Genomic DNA, 20,590 nt, shown 5'->3' with positions numbered 1-20,590 from the left:
TGGCATCTATCTTGGCTCTAGAAATGCTAAATTTAAGTCAACCTTTCTGTTTCGGTAAAAGAGGATAGTGTATTTGTTCGAAGACACATTATGGTAGATGGAATACTGGAGTCTATTTCATAGCTAGCAGTCTGCAAGCAGCCTGTTGTAACAAAGACATGCAGTCCACAAATACACTTAGACAGCTTGGAAACAGGACAGAAGGGGGGGAATAAAAAAAGCATCGAGAAACCAATCAGCACCAACAGAGTGATGAATTGGGACACTAGGATGACCAGAGACAAGCCAGGAGAAAGCACACAGGACATGATTACAGAGACATGTGGCATGGTGTCTGGTGCCACTGCTGGGCCAACCTAAATAGGGCCTAAGCAGGAGGCAGGTCTACAGGAAATTCCCAGTCCCAGGCACTGGACTATCAGATTGAGTAACATATCAGCCAAATGCCCATGCCTGCTTCCAGGGATCCAGCCACACCCATCAGTTGGGTGGTAAGTGATGGATGGGGCATTTCCTTCCCCCTGCATGAAAACAAGATGCCAGACCCCACCATCTACCATGTGACCAATAGGGCACCAGCCACACCTGACCTCCTTACTTAATATTACTGTATTACATCCTCTTTATCGTTTTGTAAACATTCAAAAATTTGCTTTTTGTAAGAGCCATATTTCTTGAGCTCCACCTCTGAAAGAATAATTCTCACATTCACCAAAAATTAAACATTCTTCTTTTGAATAGTTTATTTCTTCCTTCTTCCTCATTCCTCTTTCCCTCTCTCACTTCCCTCCTCCTTCCTTCCTTCCTCTCAGGGTCTAGATATGATGCTGTAGCTCAAGGGGCAGATGGTTTTATTTCTTTGTTAACCTCAATTTTTGTGAGAGATTTATCAATATCTTTGTGTGCTTGATTATTTCCCCTAATATCATATCTACTTTGGCCCTCTATGAGATAACACAGGTGCGACACATCGTCCACACTGGTGATTTGTAATAGCTCACTCAGCAGAACAACTAAATTGGCTAAGAGTGAATCAATCACAAGTTGTTCATCAACAGTGACTAATTAAAAAAATTGCAAGCACTGAAGACACTTTGGGTTTCTCCCCCAAGACAAAATGCAGAGATTCTAGTCTTTATTAATCCACCCATATATTTTTAAATATATATTTCATTGTAAAGATACTGTAAAGATTGGTGATACCATTATATGAGTTAGGTCATTAATACATTTTCTATCGAGCATTGTTACCCCTCCAAGAAAGACTTTACTACTGTTATGACTTTTTCTAGAAAACCTTTCCATTTTTTCCTACATATGATTTTCTCCTCTTTGTGTGTGAGGGTGTGTGTGTGTGTGTGTTTTGTGTGTTCTGTGATCAACCCTGAGCTGTGTCTTGTAGTTCGAGGACTCCACACCTGCTATATCATAAGGTCTCTATCCTGTATTTGTTCTGTATTGCAATTTCAATTTTGTTACAGATCAAAGACTTTCCCCATTTGGTACAATCCTAAGTTATTTCATTTGTGTGAATCAACTTATGTGTGTTAAGCAGTGACCTCCAGCTCTTTCCACACTGGTTGCATTCATAAGGTTTTTCTCCTTGTGTTCTGTGATGGATGTTAAGGTGTGCCTTCCAGGTGAAGGAATTTCCATGCCTGCTACATACATAACATTTCTCTCTGGTGGGTTTTTTTCTGATGGACAGAAAGGTGTATGTTCTGGGTGAAAGACTTTCCACATAGGTTACATTCATAAAATTTCTCTCCTGTGTGTGCTCTCTGGTGGATAGTAAGTTGTAGATTCTGGCTGAAAATCTTTCCGCAATTATGACATTCATAAGGTTTCTTTCCTGTGTGTTTTCTGATGGACAGTGAGGTTTGACTTCCAGGTGAAAGTCATTCCACACATGTTACATTCAAAAGGTTTCTTTCCTGTGTGTATTATCTGATGGTCATTGACACTTGACTTCCAAGAGAAGGACTGTCCACACATGTTACATTCATAAGGTCTCTCTAATGTGTGTGTTTTCTGGGGGCACAGTAAGGTTTCCTTTATGGGTGAAAGACTTCTACACAAGTTACATTCATAAGATTTCGCTCGTGTGTGTGTTCTCTGATACAGAGTAAGATATGCCTTGCAGTAGAAAGACTTTCCACAAATGTAACATTCAAAACGTTTCTCTCTAGTATGTGTTCTCTGATGGAGAGGAAGATTTGATTGTTGGTGAAAGATTTTCCAGACATATTACATTCATAAGGTTTCTCTCCTGTGTGTGATCTCTGCTGGTCAGTAAGATATGCCTTTCAGGAGAAAGATTTTCCACAAATGTTACATTCGAAAGGTTCTCTTTGGTGTGTGTTCTCTGGTGGCGAGTAAGATTTGATTTATCGGTGAAAGACTTTCAACACACGTTACATTCATAAGGTTTCTCTCTAGTAGGTGTTCTCTGGTGGCGAGTAAGCATTGATTTCTGGGTGAAAGACTTTCCACACATGTTACATTCATAAGGTTTCTCTCCTTTGTGTGTTCTCTGGTGGCTAGTAAGATATGCCTTCCAGGAGAAAGACTTTCCACACATGTTACATTCATAAGGTTTCTCTCCTTTGTGTGTTCTCTGGTGGCTAGTAAGATATGCCTTCCAAGAGAAAGACTTTCCACACATGTTACATTCATAAGGTTTCTCTCCTGTGTGTATTCTCTGGTGTCTAGTAAGATATGCCTTTCATATAAAAGATTTTCCACAAATGTTACATTCCAAAGATTTCTCTTTTGTGTGTGTACTCTTGTGAACAGTAAGATTTGATTTCTGGATGAAAGACTTTCCACACTTGTTACATTCATAAGGTTTCTCTCCTGTGTGTGTTCTCTGGTGTCTAGTAACATACGTCTTGAAAGATTTTCCACAAATGTTACATTGAAAAGGTTGCTCTTGTGTGTGTGTTCTATGGTGAACAGTAAGCCTTGATTTCTGGATGAAAGACTTTCCACACTTGTTACATTCATATGGTTTCTCTCCTCTGTGTGTTCTCTGGTGTCTAGTAAGATATGCCTTGCATATGAAAGATTTTCCACAAATGTTACATTGAAAAGGTTTCTCTTGTGTGTGTGTTCTCTGGTGGACAGTAAGCTTTGATTTCTGGGTGAAAGACTTTTGACACATGTTACATTCATAAGGTTTCTCTCGTGTGTGTGTTCTCTGAGGGACAACAGGGTGTTTCTTCTCAGTGAAAGACTTTTCACACTGTTTACATTCGTCAGCTACAGAAGACACATGAGAACTATATGCAACACACATCTTACCAGGTTCACTGAAAATACCCATGCTCTGACAGCCAGTGACCTTTTCTATCCTCATCCCTAAGGAGTTCACATTATTCTTAATCAGTTCTGACTTCTGTATGGAGCTCAAATGAAAACTTCTTATAAGTCTCACTTTTTCCTCCCCTGGGTTACTATTCATGATTGCTACTTCAGAGAGATACTTATTGTGACTTTCCTGGCAGGTGCTAATCACATCTTCCCTTTCTGGGACATCTAAAATTAATAATAGAAAAATAGACAAAAACATAAATGAGATCCATAAATTCCTTAATGTAAAGATATTTCCTCACATTCTGTTACAATATTTTCAAATATGAAAGCATTGCTTTATGCAGAATATATATATTTCTCTGCAATGTAGTAATTAAGAAAGTAGTACTGACATTTTACAATGGAAAATAAATTTTTCTGTATTTCAGATTTTTATATTTTTCTCAAGGAAATATTTACTCAAATTATTCATCTTTGTACTCTTAATGCTTCCATTCTGAATCTCCCTCTATGCCCAGCACCACTGATAAGAAATTGTCCTGATACTATTTTCCTCCTTCCTGCAAAATACTAGTATAAAATAAAATGAGATCTCCTTACTACATTTCTTATTGTCTTTTTCTCTCTATGAATGACTTCTCTACAGACAAAGAGAATTGCTAACATTAACTACACTGGCACAACAAATTCAGTTTGTCTCCACGAGAATTCTGGATTGACAATTCCTTGAGACAAAGGATCACCTAGTTCTCTTCCATACATGACTCAAGGGCACTAGGAATATTATTGCTCTGTACAGCTCAAGATAAACAGACCCACTGGGCTCTGGACCCAACATCACCATTCAAGATGCTTTAACTCACCTGTGAAATTTTCTTCTGAGTCTTCTCTCATCCATGGTTCTGCACCTTGCTCCAGCTTCACGATCAATATAGGTTTAGGAACACAGTGCCCTGTGAATAAGAAATAGTGGAGAACTATTGCTCTTGCTGGATCATCATTAATGTAATGTTGCAGACATCCTGTTCACTGGGTTGCTCCTAAATCTGGTTTCTCAATTGTTTTATTTTTTGGGGGGTGGGATCGGTTGAGGGCCTGAACAATGAGCCTGGGAGCTGTATCACACCTCCTAAGCTCAAGGCTAGCACTCTACCACTTGAGCCACAATGCCAATTCTGGCTTTTATTTTCTGCTTCTTTGGTGCTGAGGAATCGAACACAGGGCCACAAGCATGCAAGGCATGGGCTCTACCACTGAGCTACCTTCCCAGCTCATGGTTTCTCAATTCTTAACAGCTCCATGGTGTACTTCCCCCAGCTTTGGGTTTATTTTGCCAACGTGTGGCTTGAACTCAGCTCTTTTGCTCAAATCTACCATTCTACTGGTTTGTGTCTTGGCTACATTTCTAGTGTTTGAATGGTTAATTGGAGATAAGAGTCTCATGTTCATTTTTCTACAGTTGCTGGCTTCAAACCAAAATCTTCAGATTTCAGCCTACAGAGTATATAGGATTCCAAGCTTAAAGCAATGCAACCTATGTCAGGTTTGGCTTACAAATACACACTTTCGCACTTTCACCTACTGATTTCCAGATCATACTGACAGTAGTAATGTATATTCTATCTAGACTGTAGATCAACCTATAATAATCACCCGAAGTCTGGGAAGTCAGTCTCCTATTAGTGGATCATAGTTTAGAACTTTTGTCCAACTACTGATTAGAAATCTTAAAGATTAAGAATAAAATTAGCTCTTGAATTACACATAATGAAGTTGAAGTTTCCCTTAGAAAGAAATGACACTTCCCATGGACTGAAATCTTTTTTTTTTTTAAACAAAATGTAATAGTCCAAAGGCTTACACTTCTAACCCTACATTTAGGAGGTAAGATCAGAAGAGGCGGGCTTGAAACCAACCTGGGCATAGAAATTCAGAATATACCCCAAAACAAAAGCCAAAATAGAGTTGTGGCTCAAGCAATAGTGTGAAAGGCAAATAACATCAAGCTCCAAGACCTGAATTTGGCTGGCTTTTATACTAGCAGTTTTTTACCTGGGAATGGACTGGAATCTTCTCCCTAAATAACATAGTCAAATGTCTACTAAAATAAAAGCACTTGCTCTTCCAAATAAAAGTGACCTTTGCTCACCCAAGGACATTAGGTTGTTATAAGTCTCCAGCATTACTTCTCTATGAAGGGTCCTCTGACCAGTATCCAGATCCTGCCACTCCTTCCAGGTGAAGTTCACAGCCACATCATCAAATGACATCGGCTTCTGTAATGGCACATTTCCATCAAGAAATTAGACCTGGGTCATGAGAATTCCAATCTGGAATTTCATTATGCTGCAGGTATGCTTTTGTCTTACATAAAATGTTTGCAGCTGGCTATGTTATCTTTTCATTGGGAAAATTAAATACCAAATTAGAAATATTTGACAATACATAAACCTGGCCACTAAAATACACAAATTTTCAGAGAACTGGTGGCTGATGCCTATAATCCTAGCTATTGAGGAGGCTGAGGTCTGAGGATCAAGGTTCATGGCCAGCCCAGGCAGGAAATTCCATGAGACACTTATCTTCAATAAACCACCAGAAAACTGAAAGTAGCACTGTGATTCAAGTGGTAGAGCACTCACCTTGACCTGAAGAGCTGATGGACAATAACCAGGCCCAGAATTCAAGCCCCAAGACCAATAAAAACTTACAGATTCCCTAATGCATGCAAACACATTTCTGCTGCTAGCAATAGAGACAGGATAAAAATTCTAAGGAGACAATAATCTGGCATGATGACATTAAGTCTAAGGTGGGGTCTAAAAATTATATTATTATTTTTGATAACATTTTAGTATATATCAGTACATAACAATGAATTAAACAAATATTTTCTCTGCATTTACATTTACTGCTTCACCATAAATCCTATTTAGACCTTCTATTAACAAGTACTCTCATAAGCAAGCAGAACACATTCAGGATATCACATGGTATACAGAACATAGAACAATACGAGATCAAAGAAAAGCAGTGTCCACATGAATATTAAAAAACAGTAACAGTACTCCAGAAACTAGCTAATGATTTATTGGGCCCTTATAAGATTTGATTTAGTTCCCACATAAAAATATCCTAGGTTAACCATGTTTGGTTTAAATACTAAATAGTGAAATGTGGTCATAGATATGCTGATGTTTCCTTCCTATGTAAAAAAGAACTGCTACCATGAAGTTTTGTAAACTTTGCCTACATTCTACAATACAAAATATAGGTGGGAGGGGAATAAAATATTCCTTGAGAAGATTTTAATTTTAGTAGGCCTTCAGGGAAGGAGGAGGCAAATAGATAGAGACTCAAAAAACACTCAAGATAACAAAAATGATAAATATGACCAAATGGACAAATGTGTTGAATATTCCTGAGTCATTTCTCCAGTAGATCCCTAAAGATATATTTCCACTTTTGTTAGTTAATAGTGAAATTTCTCAGAGATCAAAATCAATTCCTAGCAAATATCTATGAGATTTTGCAACAAATGATATTTCTAATAGAGAAAACCTCATCACTGTATTATTATTATTATTATTTTATCAAAACTACCTATCTTATACTGGCAGTGAATGAAAATATTTAAAAGTAGTGGTATGGAAAAACAAAACTGAGTACCACGACAAATGAAGTTAGACCAAAGATAACAGAATCAGGTGAAATCAAATTTTCTTGTAGTTTATCACTTGGAGGAAGGACATACTTTTTTGTATGGAACTCTGAAGTTGAGCTGAAGTTGAAAAAGTTTGAGAGGTTGGAATTCCAGCCTGACAGCACTGAGAGAACTGAGAGCTGGCTGCAGAAGGCTTAAAAGAGAATTCTGGAGATGGTTAAGAGACTGCACTTCAGGCCTTTTCCTTACTGTTGGAAAGATAGCATCTGAAACTGAGCTGCTGTGCAACTTGAAGGCTAGGTAAGGTGAACTTCATGTCTCTGGGCACCAGTCTTCTGTCTCAGGAGAATAAGGAAACATGTTTTCCTCACAACCTGTTGTGGCTCAGATTGTAATATTAATATAGATACTTCAATTTTACATAGTATCAATGGTAATCTTCCCTGTGTGAACTCAAGGAACTTTGCTTGCTTGCTGGCAACCAGAGACCAAGTGCCAGAGAGGCTTCAGAACCCTGGTTTGCCCTAAGTCTATCTGTTTATGTTTTGTGTTTCTCTAATTTTCTTTGTTTCTGGAATCCTGTAGAACTCTCTAGGCAACAATTTTCCTATACAGTGGGTATGAAAAATGTCAATCCTAAGAGCCATATCAGCAAACTAAAACTAATTACTAAGAAAAACTAGTTCCCAGATAGATCATTGAAGAAAAGAAAAAACTGAGAGACATATGGAGGAAAGAGAGAATCAGAAAAGTAAAAAAAAATGATTCAAAGATAGATACAAAGAGAGAGAAAGAGAAAAATAATCAACACAAGTGAATAGAAAACCAAAAGTAGAGAGAGATTATAGAGGAAGGAAATCTTGTGAGGATACTTTAGAAAACAAACAAGATTTTGTAAAAAGACCATAAACTTTAGCAACAAATATAGCCTCAGCTTCAAGTAAGACCAAGACCATGAACTAGTCCAAGAACGATATATGGAGAGTAATTTAAGTACATATAGGTTAATCATTCCTTAAGAACACTCAAAGGTGCGTATGACCACACTATTTCAGCAATTTCAGGAAAATTTCATTGAGATAGTTTAATGTTAGTCATGAGGATGAGATCTGGTTGCAATCTACCCTTCACCTTCCACCAGATGTAACCGACTCGGTGGCACTACATCACATAAGAGGTATGACTACATGTTACAACAAGATGAAACCTAGACATTCTGAAGCCAATCTGAATTCAACTTAGAAAGAATATAACCATTTAATCTGCTAAACCTACAAGTAATCTTTATCTCCTAATCTACAAGCCATCTTTATCTGATTTATGAATATGTTCTTGAGGCTGAATCTGGGTGGTTTGTAGTGTTTTTAATTCTTGGACATCTTTAGGTTCATAAAATGGAATGGAAAACAAATGAGAAATAAAAAAAAAAAACTCACCAGAGATCCATTCATTCTGTCTTGCTGCTGACAATGAACAGAAGACTCTGGAAGCATGGTTTGGTTATAAGGAAAATGACGTATTCAGAAATGAATCTGTGAGATTTTGGGTCCAGAATTTTCTCTTGCAAACATGGGCTGCAAAACCATAAAGCTGTCTTAGAAGAATCTTTAATATCTCAGGCAGAGCATTAAAGTCTCCAAGAAACACAAATCCAGTCCATTTCCTGATAGATAGATATTATTAAACCAACTAATTTCTATGTTTATGTACACATTAAATTTGAAAAAATGAATGTTCCCACAAATATTATTGAATACTTGAAAGCAAAAACATATCACATTTCCACGAAAAGTATTTATTACTGAATATACTTCGGGATGTAGGAACTGCTTTTTTTAATGCAAAGGTATCCTAGAAATCCATTGGAATTTGTGTTCTACCTCATTCATTTACATATTTAAACAGCAGGGAAAGCATGTATGATGTAACTCAGTAGTTTTCACCCAAAGTTATAGAGGAAAATAAATCCAGAATATATTTCTTGTGTTATAATATTTCAACAATGGTTGTCAAATGGCACATTTCACTGTTCCCATTGCACACCTATGCAATGACTTGCAATTTCCATTTAACATGCTTTTGCCAAAGGGACATGAGTAAAGATGAGGTAAACCCAGGTTTGAAAAGTCCCTAATGTGCATTCCCTAAACAGTCTTGGGAAGAACCTTGGCCATACTAAAGATACAACATAAAATACTGCATATAGGAGTGACATACCTGAAGATAAGCAACACCTACAAAGCATACAACCTTGAGTAAGACATATTACCTCAAGTTTTCTTCTGTGATTTTTCTTTTAAGGCCAAATGTCCCTGACCAATACTTTCTGTACTACCAGGCAAAACCAACCGATAAGAGCTAGCATTAGCAAATCCTTAGATCGGACATTTAACATGAGTTTGCATGATTACATACTAAAAATCATAGTGGTAACAGGCTGAATAAATTAGCAAGAAGAGGATTAGGGATTACTACATGAATAGATACTTTCAGTCCCACCATCCCAAACCACAGCCTCAGGTACCCACTGATAACTATGCACTGGCTTATTCCTCAATCCAGCGCATCACAATTCCTGGAAATTAGTTTAAATCTTGCAACAACACAAAGTGATTGAGAGTGGTGTAGGAAAGAGTACCACGTGAATCTCGTGCTCAGGGAAGTAGCAACTATTTTTGCATAAGGCAAAGGAAGCTAGCAACATCTTCCCCTTCCTGTGCTTTTCTGCTTCTTCCCTTTAGGGCTTCTCAGAATTGACAAGGTCCGTCCATTTAGGATGGAGATTCCTATTCATAGGTTGCACTGCTTCAAACATTGCTAGGCTTCATTCTTAAAAATACAGGACCAGCACTCATACTCCAATATCCCATGTACAACTGTCTCTAGAAACAGGGTTGTGTACAAACGCTTGTGAACTCAAGCCAAGAGATTAAAAACTCAAGCTAAACAGATTAAATTATCTCTAGGAGAAACAACACAGAAGCCCCAAATACAAGTACAATGTAAGAGGACTCAAGGCAGGCATATTTGTCACAATTTCACTAGAATTCTTCCTGTACTCCTCTTAGACTTGGGCAAAGCAAATAAAGTCACATGAGTTAATAGAAGAATCCCTTTGTCTTGGAGTACAAATGCACAGCTCTTGGGCTCTCCTGGTCTGGACAATGACCGAGCTTGCTCTCAGACATTTGGAAACCAGGTTCTTGCATCTGAAGGCCCAGAGGCTAATGGTAGCACAAACTCCTGAACCTCAGGTAAATTATCAACCCCAGACTGGAGAAAAGCCTGGAGAGGGAAGTAGGCGCTTTGGCTCAAGTATAAAGCTCTCCCTCTGAGCTGAAGAGCTCAGGAATGCTGCTTGCAGGCCCACACATCACGCCCCAACAAACAAATAGAAACAGAAACCGTGGAGGATAGACTCCCCAGCAATCGCACAGTTCCTACCTGACTTCAGTTCCAAAGACTAAGATTCCTTTAAGTTACAGCTCCCAAGCTCCACTGCACAGAGCTTGGCGCCAGACTCCTGTCTCCCACCTATGGAAGGCCAAACTGTACTTCAGGGCACTTCCAGCAGTAAGGCAAAGGAAAAGAATCCGGAAGAGGCAGATTAAAATGCTTGGCGGGGAGACACATGCGCAAAAGCTTCTTCTGCTCCACCTCCACCCTCCAAAAAACAAAAACAACCCAGGACTTTCAAATTAAATATCCTCCATGGAGACTACAATTCCCACAATGCTTGGTGCCACCCAGCTTCTTACCTGGGAACAAGTGTGCTTGTGTGCTTTGGGACTTTTCTCTCCCTGCTGTGGGAATTAAGCTCAGTTTCTTCTTGAAAACCACTGTTTCCTCTTGAAATACATAAGACCACTCAGAAAATGGATCTATATGGAGAGAATTGGATACATTGGCTTTTTGATTCTTAGTTCTAATTGTTAGGTTTTTAAAAAGAGGTAGCCAAGTTAGAACAGCACCAGCACGCACGTGGTATTCAGGTAAGGGGTAGACCTGCTGGGACCAGGCAAGGTTGGCACTCCACGTGGCTGGGAAAGAGAGAGAACAAGAAAAGAACAGAGAGTGAGCTAGAATAGAACAGAGAGAGCAAGAAAAGAGCAGCAAGAACAAGAGAGTGTCTGGGCCTGGGCTAGGCCTTATGTAGGGTATGGGCAGGGAAAGATGTGGCCACATCAAATTCAGATGTGACCTCAGCGGATGCAGATGTGACCTCTTCCAGGTGTCCCAGTTGCCTAGGTAATGCAGGTACTGGGTGGAGACTTTGCTGCGAGGAGGGTGGAGTCTGCTCGCCATCCAGGAGCCGACCTTACACTAATAATGAAATTGAGGTTATGAGAAAGTTGCTTATACCTTTCTGTTTATTCAATGCCTGCCTTCTGCTGAATGTAAATTATATCTCTGTTTTGTGTTAAAATTTTTAATACATCCCCTCTTACTTTACAAAGGTATTCACAGCCACCAAACTTATACCTGGGTCATTTCCCATTGCTGTAATGTGTACACTGGCTTAAAATAGTGAGATTGTTAGGTAAATACGCAGCATAATACTTCTGGTGATTTGGATTTCACAAAATCTAACAATTAATTTTCCAGAAACTCCCCAATTCTATCTATTAAATCAAATGAGTTTTTGTTTTTTTCTGAATTTTGCATTTCATTTAAGGATTTTATGTTTTGTTTTGTTATGAAAGACCCCAGGCCCCCTGGGATGCTTTCTTCAATGGGAGGGCACCCCAAGAACCAAGACTTCAAGCCTGCAGCTGCAATAAGCAAGAGAAATTTATTTGGCATTTGCGCAAACGGGCTCTCTGTCCAAGGCAGACAGGAAGCCCTGAGCAGGGGTTACAGGCACTTTTAAAGACAAAAGCCACAGGATTAGCATAAGACCCCAGGTTCCCCAGGATTGGCTCAGTTTACTACCTGGGGAAGTTTATAACACTCTTTGTAATAAAACAATTGGCGCGGATGATCAAATGGAGGTAGTCACTCTGGGAGATAAGGGTTAGGGAGTTTAAGGAGTTACAGACTTGTGATTAATTAACATTTGGCCTAATTTGTTGGGCTCACCAGATGGTCCTTATCTTGAGCCCTCTAAACCGAGAATTTTTACACAGGAATGCAGAGGAACATATTCTTTGTTCCTTATCTTGGGTCCCATTTGGCCACCTGGGGAATTTACTTGTTAGTTCTTTATTTATGACTACAGAGCTTGTCCCAGGATCAACATCTAGACTCCGAAACTTTTTATTTATCTCCAGAGAAAGGGAAGGGTCAGAGCTAGCGCAAGCAAGTTTACAGAAGCAAAACCAGCAGTTAGCAATTGTAAAATGTAACTCTAATTTTTAATCTTTCAGTTGTTGGTCCTATGGCTTGAACTCAGAGCTTGGGCACTGTCTGTGAGCATTTGCTATGTACTATTTGCATTTCCTTTAAAAATTTCTTCATGTATCTAGTGAAAAGTTTCCTCACAGGGATTCTTATGAACATGGCACATCACCTCCATTTCACTTCAAAGAGATAGTGGTTAGGGGGGTCAGGATGAATTGCAGGAGAGATAGAAGAGTGAAGTTTAGGCTAGGCTATGTTGATTTGAAGCTTAATCACTTGCTAACCAGTCTGCTTTTGACTTTTCATTTTGCATGTGAAAATCTCTTTAGAATTCTTACCTCTTCTCTGATCCTAACAGTTCCTCTCAGTAGCTTTAGGCTACATATCTAGGGGACCTCAATTTTTCTTCTTACTCCTTATCCATTAAACTGTGGAATAAACCTTTTGTCTCCCTCCGCAATCCCATCAGAGCACAAGCAATACTCTGAGAGCCAATGGGATGATAATTAAGGGGACAGAGAGATGGCTGATGACACAGTTCAGCTATATTTCTCAAATGCTTGTGTAATATTGGTCTAGACCCACTGTGCCCAAAAGTGCAAACAGCACACATCTTTCCTCACTCTATTTCAAGACATCTTTTCCACTCAAGCCTCCTGTCAGTTAAAGCCCCAGGGCAAAAAGCTAGAGCACATACTTCCTCAAACCAAGAAAGGGCAAGGACTTGCAGTCCTGAGGGTGAGAGTCAATGGCCCTGAAGCCTTTGTTCATATTTTGTCTGCTTCTGGCAGGCATCCCTGGGTCTACAACAGTCTCCCTCTCTCTTATCAGAGAACCTACACTTGTCTCTTAGGTGTTTATTGTGATTTTTTGTAATCCCTTCCATAAAAAATAATTGGGAAAGAATGGATTGGAAACTTTCACGTATGATTTTAGTTCTCCAGTGTATGGGTTCTACATGTCTCTTTTGTGGAGCTGAACTATTCCTCATGAAAATGGGAATCAAAGAGCATATTTGAATGTATACACTTCAACTTAAAAGCACCTATAACAATATAAAGAAAAAATAATTTCATTCTTTAAAACTAAATTCCTGGGAAGTGGCACTGTGGCTGAAGTGGTAGATCGCTCGCATTGAGCTGAAGAGCTGAGGGACAAGTGATCAAACCCAGAGTTCAAGACCCACACCAAAAAAAAAAAAAATCCTCCCTAAAAATATATTCCTGAGAGACAAAGAGATAAAACTGGGGTGCTTCCAACACTACCTGTGAAATGTAGTTTTCTTTTCTTTTTCTTTTTGTGTTAGTCATGGGGCCTGAAGTCTGGGCCTAGGTAATGTTCCTCGGCTCTTCAGCTCAAGGCTAGTGCTCTACCACTTGAGCCACAGTGCCACTTCTGGCTTATTCTGCTTATGTGGTGCTGAAGAATCGAAGCCAGGGCCTCATGCATGCAAGGCAAGCATTCTACCACTGAGCCACCTTCCCACCCCAAGAGCTTTAGATTTTTTGTGATCTATAAGTATATTAACCTAGTTATTAATTGCTTTTATATTGTTGATCTACCTTCTAATGGACCGTGCATATGTGTTTTTTTTTTTTTTTTTCTGGGTCTGGTCATGGGGCCTGAACTCTGGGCCTGGGCGCTGTGCCTTAGGTCTTCAGCTCAAGGCTAACGCTCTACCATTGAGCCACAGCATCACTTCCCGCTTTTTTCTTTTTGCTTATGTGGTGCTGAGGAATCGAACCCAGGGCCTCAGGCATGCAAGGCAAGTGCTCTACCACTGAGCCACCTTCCCAGCCCCCATGCATATGTCTTTAGTGGACACTTTAATGCTCTTCTTAAGACAGGAATGAATCTTCTCCCATAAGAAGTCTTTATGCTTTTCCAGCCCACATATCATGTTTTGAGCAGGAACATCTAGGGTAAAATCACACAGGTTCTTTTCTGACTTCCTTATTTGCCTTTGCTCCTAGCCATGGTTCCAGAATCTTTATTCATTGTCATCAGCAAGAAAGAATGAAAGGATCTCTAGTGAGATTCTTTTATTTCTCACTTTGTTTGACATTCCATTTTATGAACCTAAGGGTGCCAAGATTGAAGAAAAGAAAAAAAAAAAGAATCAGCTTCAGGAACATGTTTCTAAAAAAGCTAAAGATGTATTCGGGCGCTGGTGGCTCACACCTGTAATCCTAGCTACTCAGGAGGCTGGGAGGTGAGGATCAGGGTTCAGAGCCAGCCTGAGCAGGAAAGTCTGTGAGACTCTTATCTCCAATAAACCACTAGAAAATAGGAAGTGGTGCTGTGGCTCAAGCTATAAAGCACTCGCCTTGCGTTGAAGAGCACAGGGACAGTGCTCAAGCATAGAGTTTAAGCCCAACGACTGACAAAAAAAAAAAAAAACTTTAAGGATGGCTTGGAGATTTAGTAGATTGTAAAATCTGACACTCTAAATTAAGTGCAGATATGCTTCAATTTGTTTCTACATTTTCTAGTGTGAGAGAAAGTTGTCCCACTAGTTATGTGATTCAGTGATACCTATCTAGGAGATGACTTCTCATACAAGGTGTAGGATGGCTAGCACCTGCTCAGACTCACATCCTCATATGTAATATTAAACTATCCTAATGAAATTTTACTGGATTTGCTGAAATAGTGTGGTCAAACATAACTTCAAATATTCTACAGGACTGAGTGAGCTATAAGTACTTAAATTAATCTCTGTAAATATTCTTAGACTGCTTTGTGGTCTTTGTTTTACATGAAACTTAGGCTGAGTTTGATGGCATTTATAGAAATGTCTGTTTTTCTCTATGGTGCTCTCATAGGAGTTCTCTTACCTATTTTCCCAATTCATTCTATTTTTCATGTTTATTAGCTTTCTTTCTTTCTTTTTCATTACATTTATTTATTGTGAAAATACCATACAGGGAGGTTACAATTACATGGGCAAGATAGTGAGTACATTTTTTTATCACGCATTGTTGCCTCCTCCTTTGTTTCCTTGTACCATCCTTCTTTCTTCTTTTTATTTTTTTCAGTTGTAGGTCTGGAACTCTGGGCCTAGGTGCTATACTTAAACTCTGGAGTTCAAGGCTAGTACTCTAACAGTGGTGCCACATCGCCATTTCCAGTTTTCTAGTGGTTAATTGGAGATAAGAGTCTCACAGATGGTCCTGTCTGGGCTGACTTTGAACCTTTATGCTCAGATCACAGTTTCCTGAGTAGGTGGGATTACATGCATGAGCCACCACCATGTGAGTTCGCTAACTTTATTTCTCTCTTTCTTCTCTCATTGTCTCTTTTTCTCTCTGTCTCTTTTTCTCTTTCATTCTCTCTGCTTCTCTTTCCTCCATTTGTCTCATAATTTTTCTTTTCATCAAATGGTTTATTTGGGAAGTAGATTTTCTTACTGATCAGTTTTCTTTTGGTGATGTGGCTCTTGGAATTGACTTTTTTCTTACTCATTATACAGGAAAATTGTTGCTAAACATAAAATAATTTGAGTTTCCCAGATTCTATTATCTTTCTCTGGTTTAACCTCATTTGATGTGGTTCCTGCAATTTTCCTTTTTCTTCTTGCTCTGCTTGCATATTTGCATTCACTGACATTATAACATAGAAGCTTATTGTGAATATAAACAATACAGTCACTATGGTTTTCGTATTTGAAATATCACTAATGGCAAATTCTGACATACATTTGCTAAGTAGTAAACTTTAATCTCAGGAACTTCAATACTAAATAGCATGTGTGACAATGTATCCTTTGGAATCTAGTGGAAGAAATGGTTCAGGAATATGTGACACATTTGAGCAATAGTGAGTGAAATCATCTGCAAAACATTCACAGATTATAATAATTTGTATTTTTGTCCATATGTGTTTGTTATTAATGCTATTTGTAGTGTGTATTTCCAACTAAACACTGTTTTAGCATGTGTTCAAACACTTTCAGTTTGTTTGTTAATTTAGTAGGTAAAATAGATATGTTTATCGCCCATATGTCTTCACAGAATCCAAAATTGATTTTCCCATGTTTCTTTTGAGGACAGGTCTTGCTATATAGTCCAGCAAGCTCTTTTTTTTGTTAAATAAGTTTATTTATTGTGAAAATACCATACAGAGAAGTTACACTTACATGAGTAAGGTAATGAGTACATTTCGTATTAAGCATTGTTGCCTTCTACTTTGTTTTTCCCCTACCATCCCAGCCCTCCCATCTCATTGACTACACTCCCTCACACTCTTCCAGCAAGCTCTTTATCTTTTTATGTAGCCTAGGCTGTCAACTAATCTTTCTTGAGTTTCCCAAGTCCAGGGAGAATAGTTGTGTTTCAGACTGTGTGTGGCTACATTAGCCATTCTTATGTGTACAGTTCATTGATAAAACACTGGGCCACACTGTTGTGAGGCCATTCCATCCATCCATCTACAACACTTTTCATCTTCCATCTTTGAAGCTGTTTAATCATTGAAAAGGCAGCCCCTGTTCCTCTCTATCCCACTCTCTTTAATCATCCTACATTTGGGCTCTACAAATTTGTTTATCCTTGGAGGCTCAGTAAGGGAAATTATACTATGGCTGTTCCTTCATGACTGGCGTGTTTTATTTAGCTTATTTTACTTAAAGTTCATCCCTGCCATAAAATGTAGTAAAGTTTTCTCCTTTGAACACATTTATTGTTTTACATGCTTCAATGTTTTCCTTATTGTGAGTAGATTATGAGAAGTGGTTCACCAAGCATTTGATGCACTCCCTGCTTTATCTGCTGTTGCACAAAAGCATAGAAATGCTGGACCATGTTCCTATATAATTCTATATTTAGTTCTTTTTAGGACTCTTAGTACCATCTTTGATAGATTGTTTGTTTGTTTGTTTGTTAGGTCAATCAAGGGGCTTGAACTCCAGGCCTGAGCATAGTCCCTCAGCTATTTAGCTCAAGGCTAGGGCTCTACCACTGGAGCTACAGCACCACTTCTGGTTTTCTGATGGTTTTATTGGAGATAAGAGTTTCACGGATTTTCCTGCCCATGCTGGCTTTGAACCATGACCCTCAAATCTCAGCCTTCTGAGTAGCTATGATTATAGGTGTGAGCCACTGGCCCCTGGTTTCATCTTTGATATTTTTACATACATGACAGAAATGCACCAAGGTTCACATCCTTTTCACATCTTTCCTAGCTTTTTTTAGACTTTGGGAGTATTTTTGTTGTTTTTATTTAAAACTATGTCCATAATAGCATGTATAAAATAGTTATTTTATTGGAATTTTGATTTGAATTTTTCTCATGACTACTGATATTAAACAACTTTTATATTATAATCAACTATTTGTGTATGTCCTTTTAAGAAAAATCTCTTCAATCTTTTTCCAACTTTAAAATTAGATTTTGTTGTCTAGGTTACTTGAAGGATTTTCTTTATATTCTCTAATTCATATTGGTTAGCAATCCATTTAGAGATATATGCAAATATGTCTCTCATACATGCTTTTTTTCCTTTACTGGTAGTGTTTTTCAATATACAAGGTTTTAATTTGTATGTATTTATTTTTTTTATTTATATATTGTAGGTCATGGGGCTTGAATTCTGGGCCTGAACACTGTCCCTCAGCTCTTAAGTTCAAGACTAGCACTCTACCACTTTGGCCATAGCACCACTTCTGGTTTTCTGGTGATTTGCTGGAAGTAAGAGTTTCACAGCTATACCTGCTCAGGCTGACTTTGAGATTGGATCTTCAGATCTCACCCTCTTCAGTACCAAAGATTAAAGGTGTGATCCACCAGAGACTCACATTGTTTGTTTGTTTCTTTGTTTTTTCTATGAGGTACTTTTGGAGTTCTATTTATGGGGTTACTGTCAAATCTTGCTTTATTTTTTTTTCTTTTCTTTTCTTTTTTCTCAGCAGCGAGTCCTGAACTGTACAGCTGGGTGCTGTCACTCAGCTCTTCAGCTTAAGGTGAGTACATTACAGATTCAACCAAAGGAACACTTCCAACATTTTGCTTATATGGTGCTGAGGAATTAAACCCAGGGCCTCATGCATGATAAGCAAGCACTCTACCACTGAGCAATCTTCCCAGACCAGTTACTGTCAAGTATGATGCCATGAAACTTTCCTCCCCTTCTCTCTTCTCTTCTTTTCCCTTTTCCTCTTTTCCTCTCCTCTCCACTACTCTCTTGTCCTTTCTTCTTCCTTCTTTTTCCTGACCTTTTGCTTCTCTTCTTTTCCCCCTCCACTCATCTTCTTTTCCCTTTATATCTGAGATGAAGACTTGCTAGTATCACTACAGTTAGGTTTCTAACTTAGAAACACAGTAATACACATACCGCATGGTTTTCTTGAGCTACTATTTGAGCTTGAACTTCAGGTATCACAGTCAGTCAACTTCCTCACTCACTGTTGGCACTATCACTTGAGCCATACCTCTAACCTGTTCATTATCTGTTTAGTTTGAATTGTCTATCCAGGCTGGCTTCCAGATCTCAGTTTCTTCCTTAGTAGCTAGGCTAAAATGACAGTCTTTAGCAAGAAGTACTTGCCTTGATTTTTCTTTCCTCAACATTTAACATTAACACTTAATTGGATACTACAATGAAATAGTTTATTGTTACTGGTTTATGTAGAAGTAATATGCAACCTAAACTGAAATAGTTTATCTTTCAAATTAAGTGTTGTATTGTGTTTCTAACAATTGTAACTGTTCTAACTGTGGTAGATTTTCTTCACTAAGCAGATCATTTATGCTGGAGGTATTGTTTTATAATTAATGTAATTTAATCTTATCATTGAAGTGATGTATAGATAGATACAATGTCATCAGTGAGGTAAAAAATACCCTTCCTTTCATACAGTGTCTTCCATGCCTTCACTCTCTCCCAATCTCTCCCTCCTATCTCTACTCTTGAGTTGTATATTTTACGTTCATCACCCTATTTCCCTCACATTCTATGGCTCTGCCACACCCACCAGAAGATATACATGTGAATACATCATACATAATTAAAGCAATTGTTTTTATTTCACAAGTGAAATAAGAAAGTAGCTCCCTTTAATATTGAATAGATCACAATGAAAGCATACATATATTTTTACATATTCATTCTAGTTTCCTTCTGTTTGTTTTACTGTTAGATTATTAGAAACATATTGTTGGATTTTATTGTATTTATATCATAGATTTATTTGTCATACTTTTTTCTATACAAATTGTCTTCATATCTATTCTCAGTGTGTCTGTCTTGGTAAATATAACTGCATAGTGCTTTATAAACAGCATTTAGTAAAGATAATGCCATCCATGAGTTCCACTGACCATTTTTCTAGTTATTCAGTCATTAAGATGAGTATTTCTTCTCCAATCATAATGATAGATTAAAGAAATTATCATTCTTTGGCCTTTTAATCATGTCTTTGTAGACTTTACTTTTCAGAATAGAACTTATGTTATACAGATTTATAATTTGTCTGTTATTATCAATGCTCTGTATCTGTGGTAACAAAATTTGTACTGAGGTTCTTTTCCTTTCATATTATGACTACTTGTATTTTTCAATATTGATTGTTGCTTATGGTATGTTTATATTGATTTACTTTTATTTCTTGATAATTAATGTATGTCTTTTTGGCTTATTGAGTTTTTTGAGTAGGTTTTCTTCTGTTCAAATCAGACAGTAACTGATATAGTTACTATTTTTATATTACAATATTAACATGGTTTCATTTTAGTTATTACTTTGCTATTTATTATGTTTGTGTCATCTGATATGTATTTCTTAGTTTGCTTTCATGTAACCTGCACACATCTTTCTATACAGTGCAAATCACCTCTAATATAATCTCCAGGGAATCTGTTATACACTGTAAATCACCTCTGATACCTATTATAATTTAAATCCTACTAAATAGTTGTTACAGTGCATTAATCATAGGATAATGCCAGTTTTTTCAAAGGCTGCATGTTTACTATAGGTGCCATACTTTGTCAAGTCTTTGGGTTCTATGGTTTGTTGCATCTGTGCAACAAACAAATATGTAAGGCCTAATATATTCCTTTGAAAATGCTAGTGTAGGGGTTGGAAGGGTGGCTCAGTGGAGAGTGCTTCCCTTGCATGTATGAGGCCCTGGGTTAGGTTGCCCAGCACCACATAAACAGAAGAATCTGAAAGTGGTGCTGTGGGTCCAGTAGTAGAGCAGTGGCCTTGAGCTGAAGAGCTGATGGACAGAGCCCATGCCCAGAGATCAAGCTACATGAATGATGAGAAGAAAA

At 38.1% G+C, this 20,590-nt stretch overlaps 1 protein-coding gene and 1 pseudogene across 1 annotated transcript in view; one reads left to right on the top strand and one right to left on the bottom strand.

Annotated features, from left to right (window-relative positions):
* Nucleotides 1-20,590, top strand: part of LOC138831371 (zinc finger protein 585A-like) — a 386,491-nt gene that overhangs the window by 35,075 nt on the left and 330,826 nt on the right. The gene's annotated exons all lie outside the window — the stretch shown is intronic.
* The window catches only part of LOC138831358 (zinc finger protein 665-like), a 45,601-nt pseudogene continuing 25,845 nt past the window's right edge, over nucleotides 835-20,590 (bottom strand).

The sequence above is a fragment of the Dipodomys merriami genome, unplaced genomic scaffold (assembly GCF_024711535.1).
Source record: "Dipodomys merriami isolate MVZ:Mamm:240054 unplaced genomic scaffold, mDipMer1.0.p SCAF_194, whole genome shotgun sequence".
Taxonomy (NCBI): domain Eukaryota; kingdom Metazoa; phylum Chordata; class Mammalia; order Rodentia; family Heteromyidae; genus Dipodomys; species Dipodomys merriami.
The sequence above is the reverse complement of the archived record's forward strand: the minus strand, read 5'-3'. Positions and strand labels throughout refer to the sequence as shown.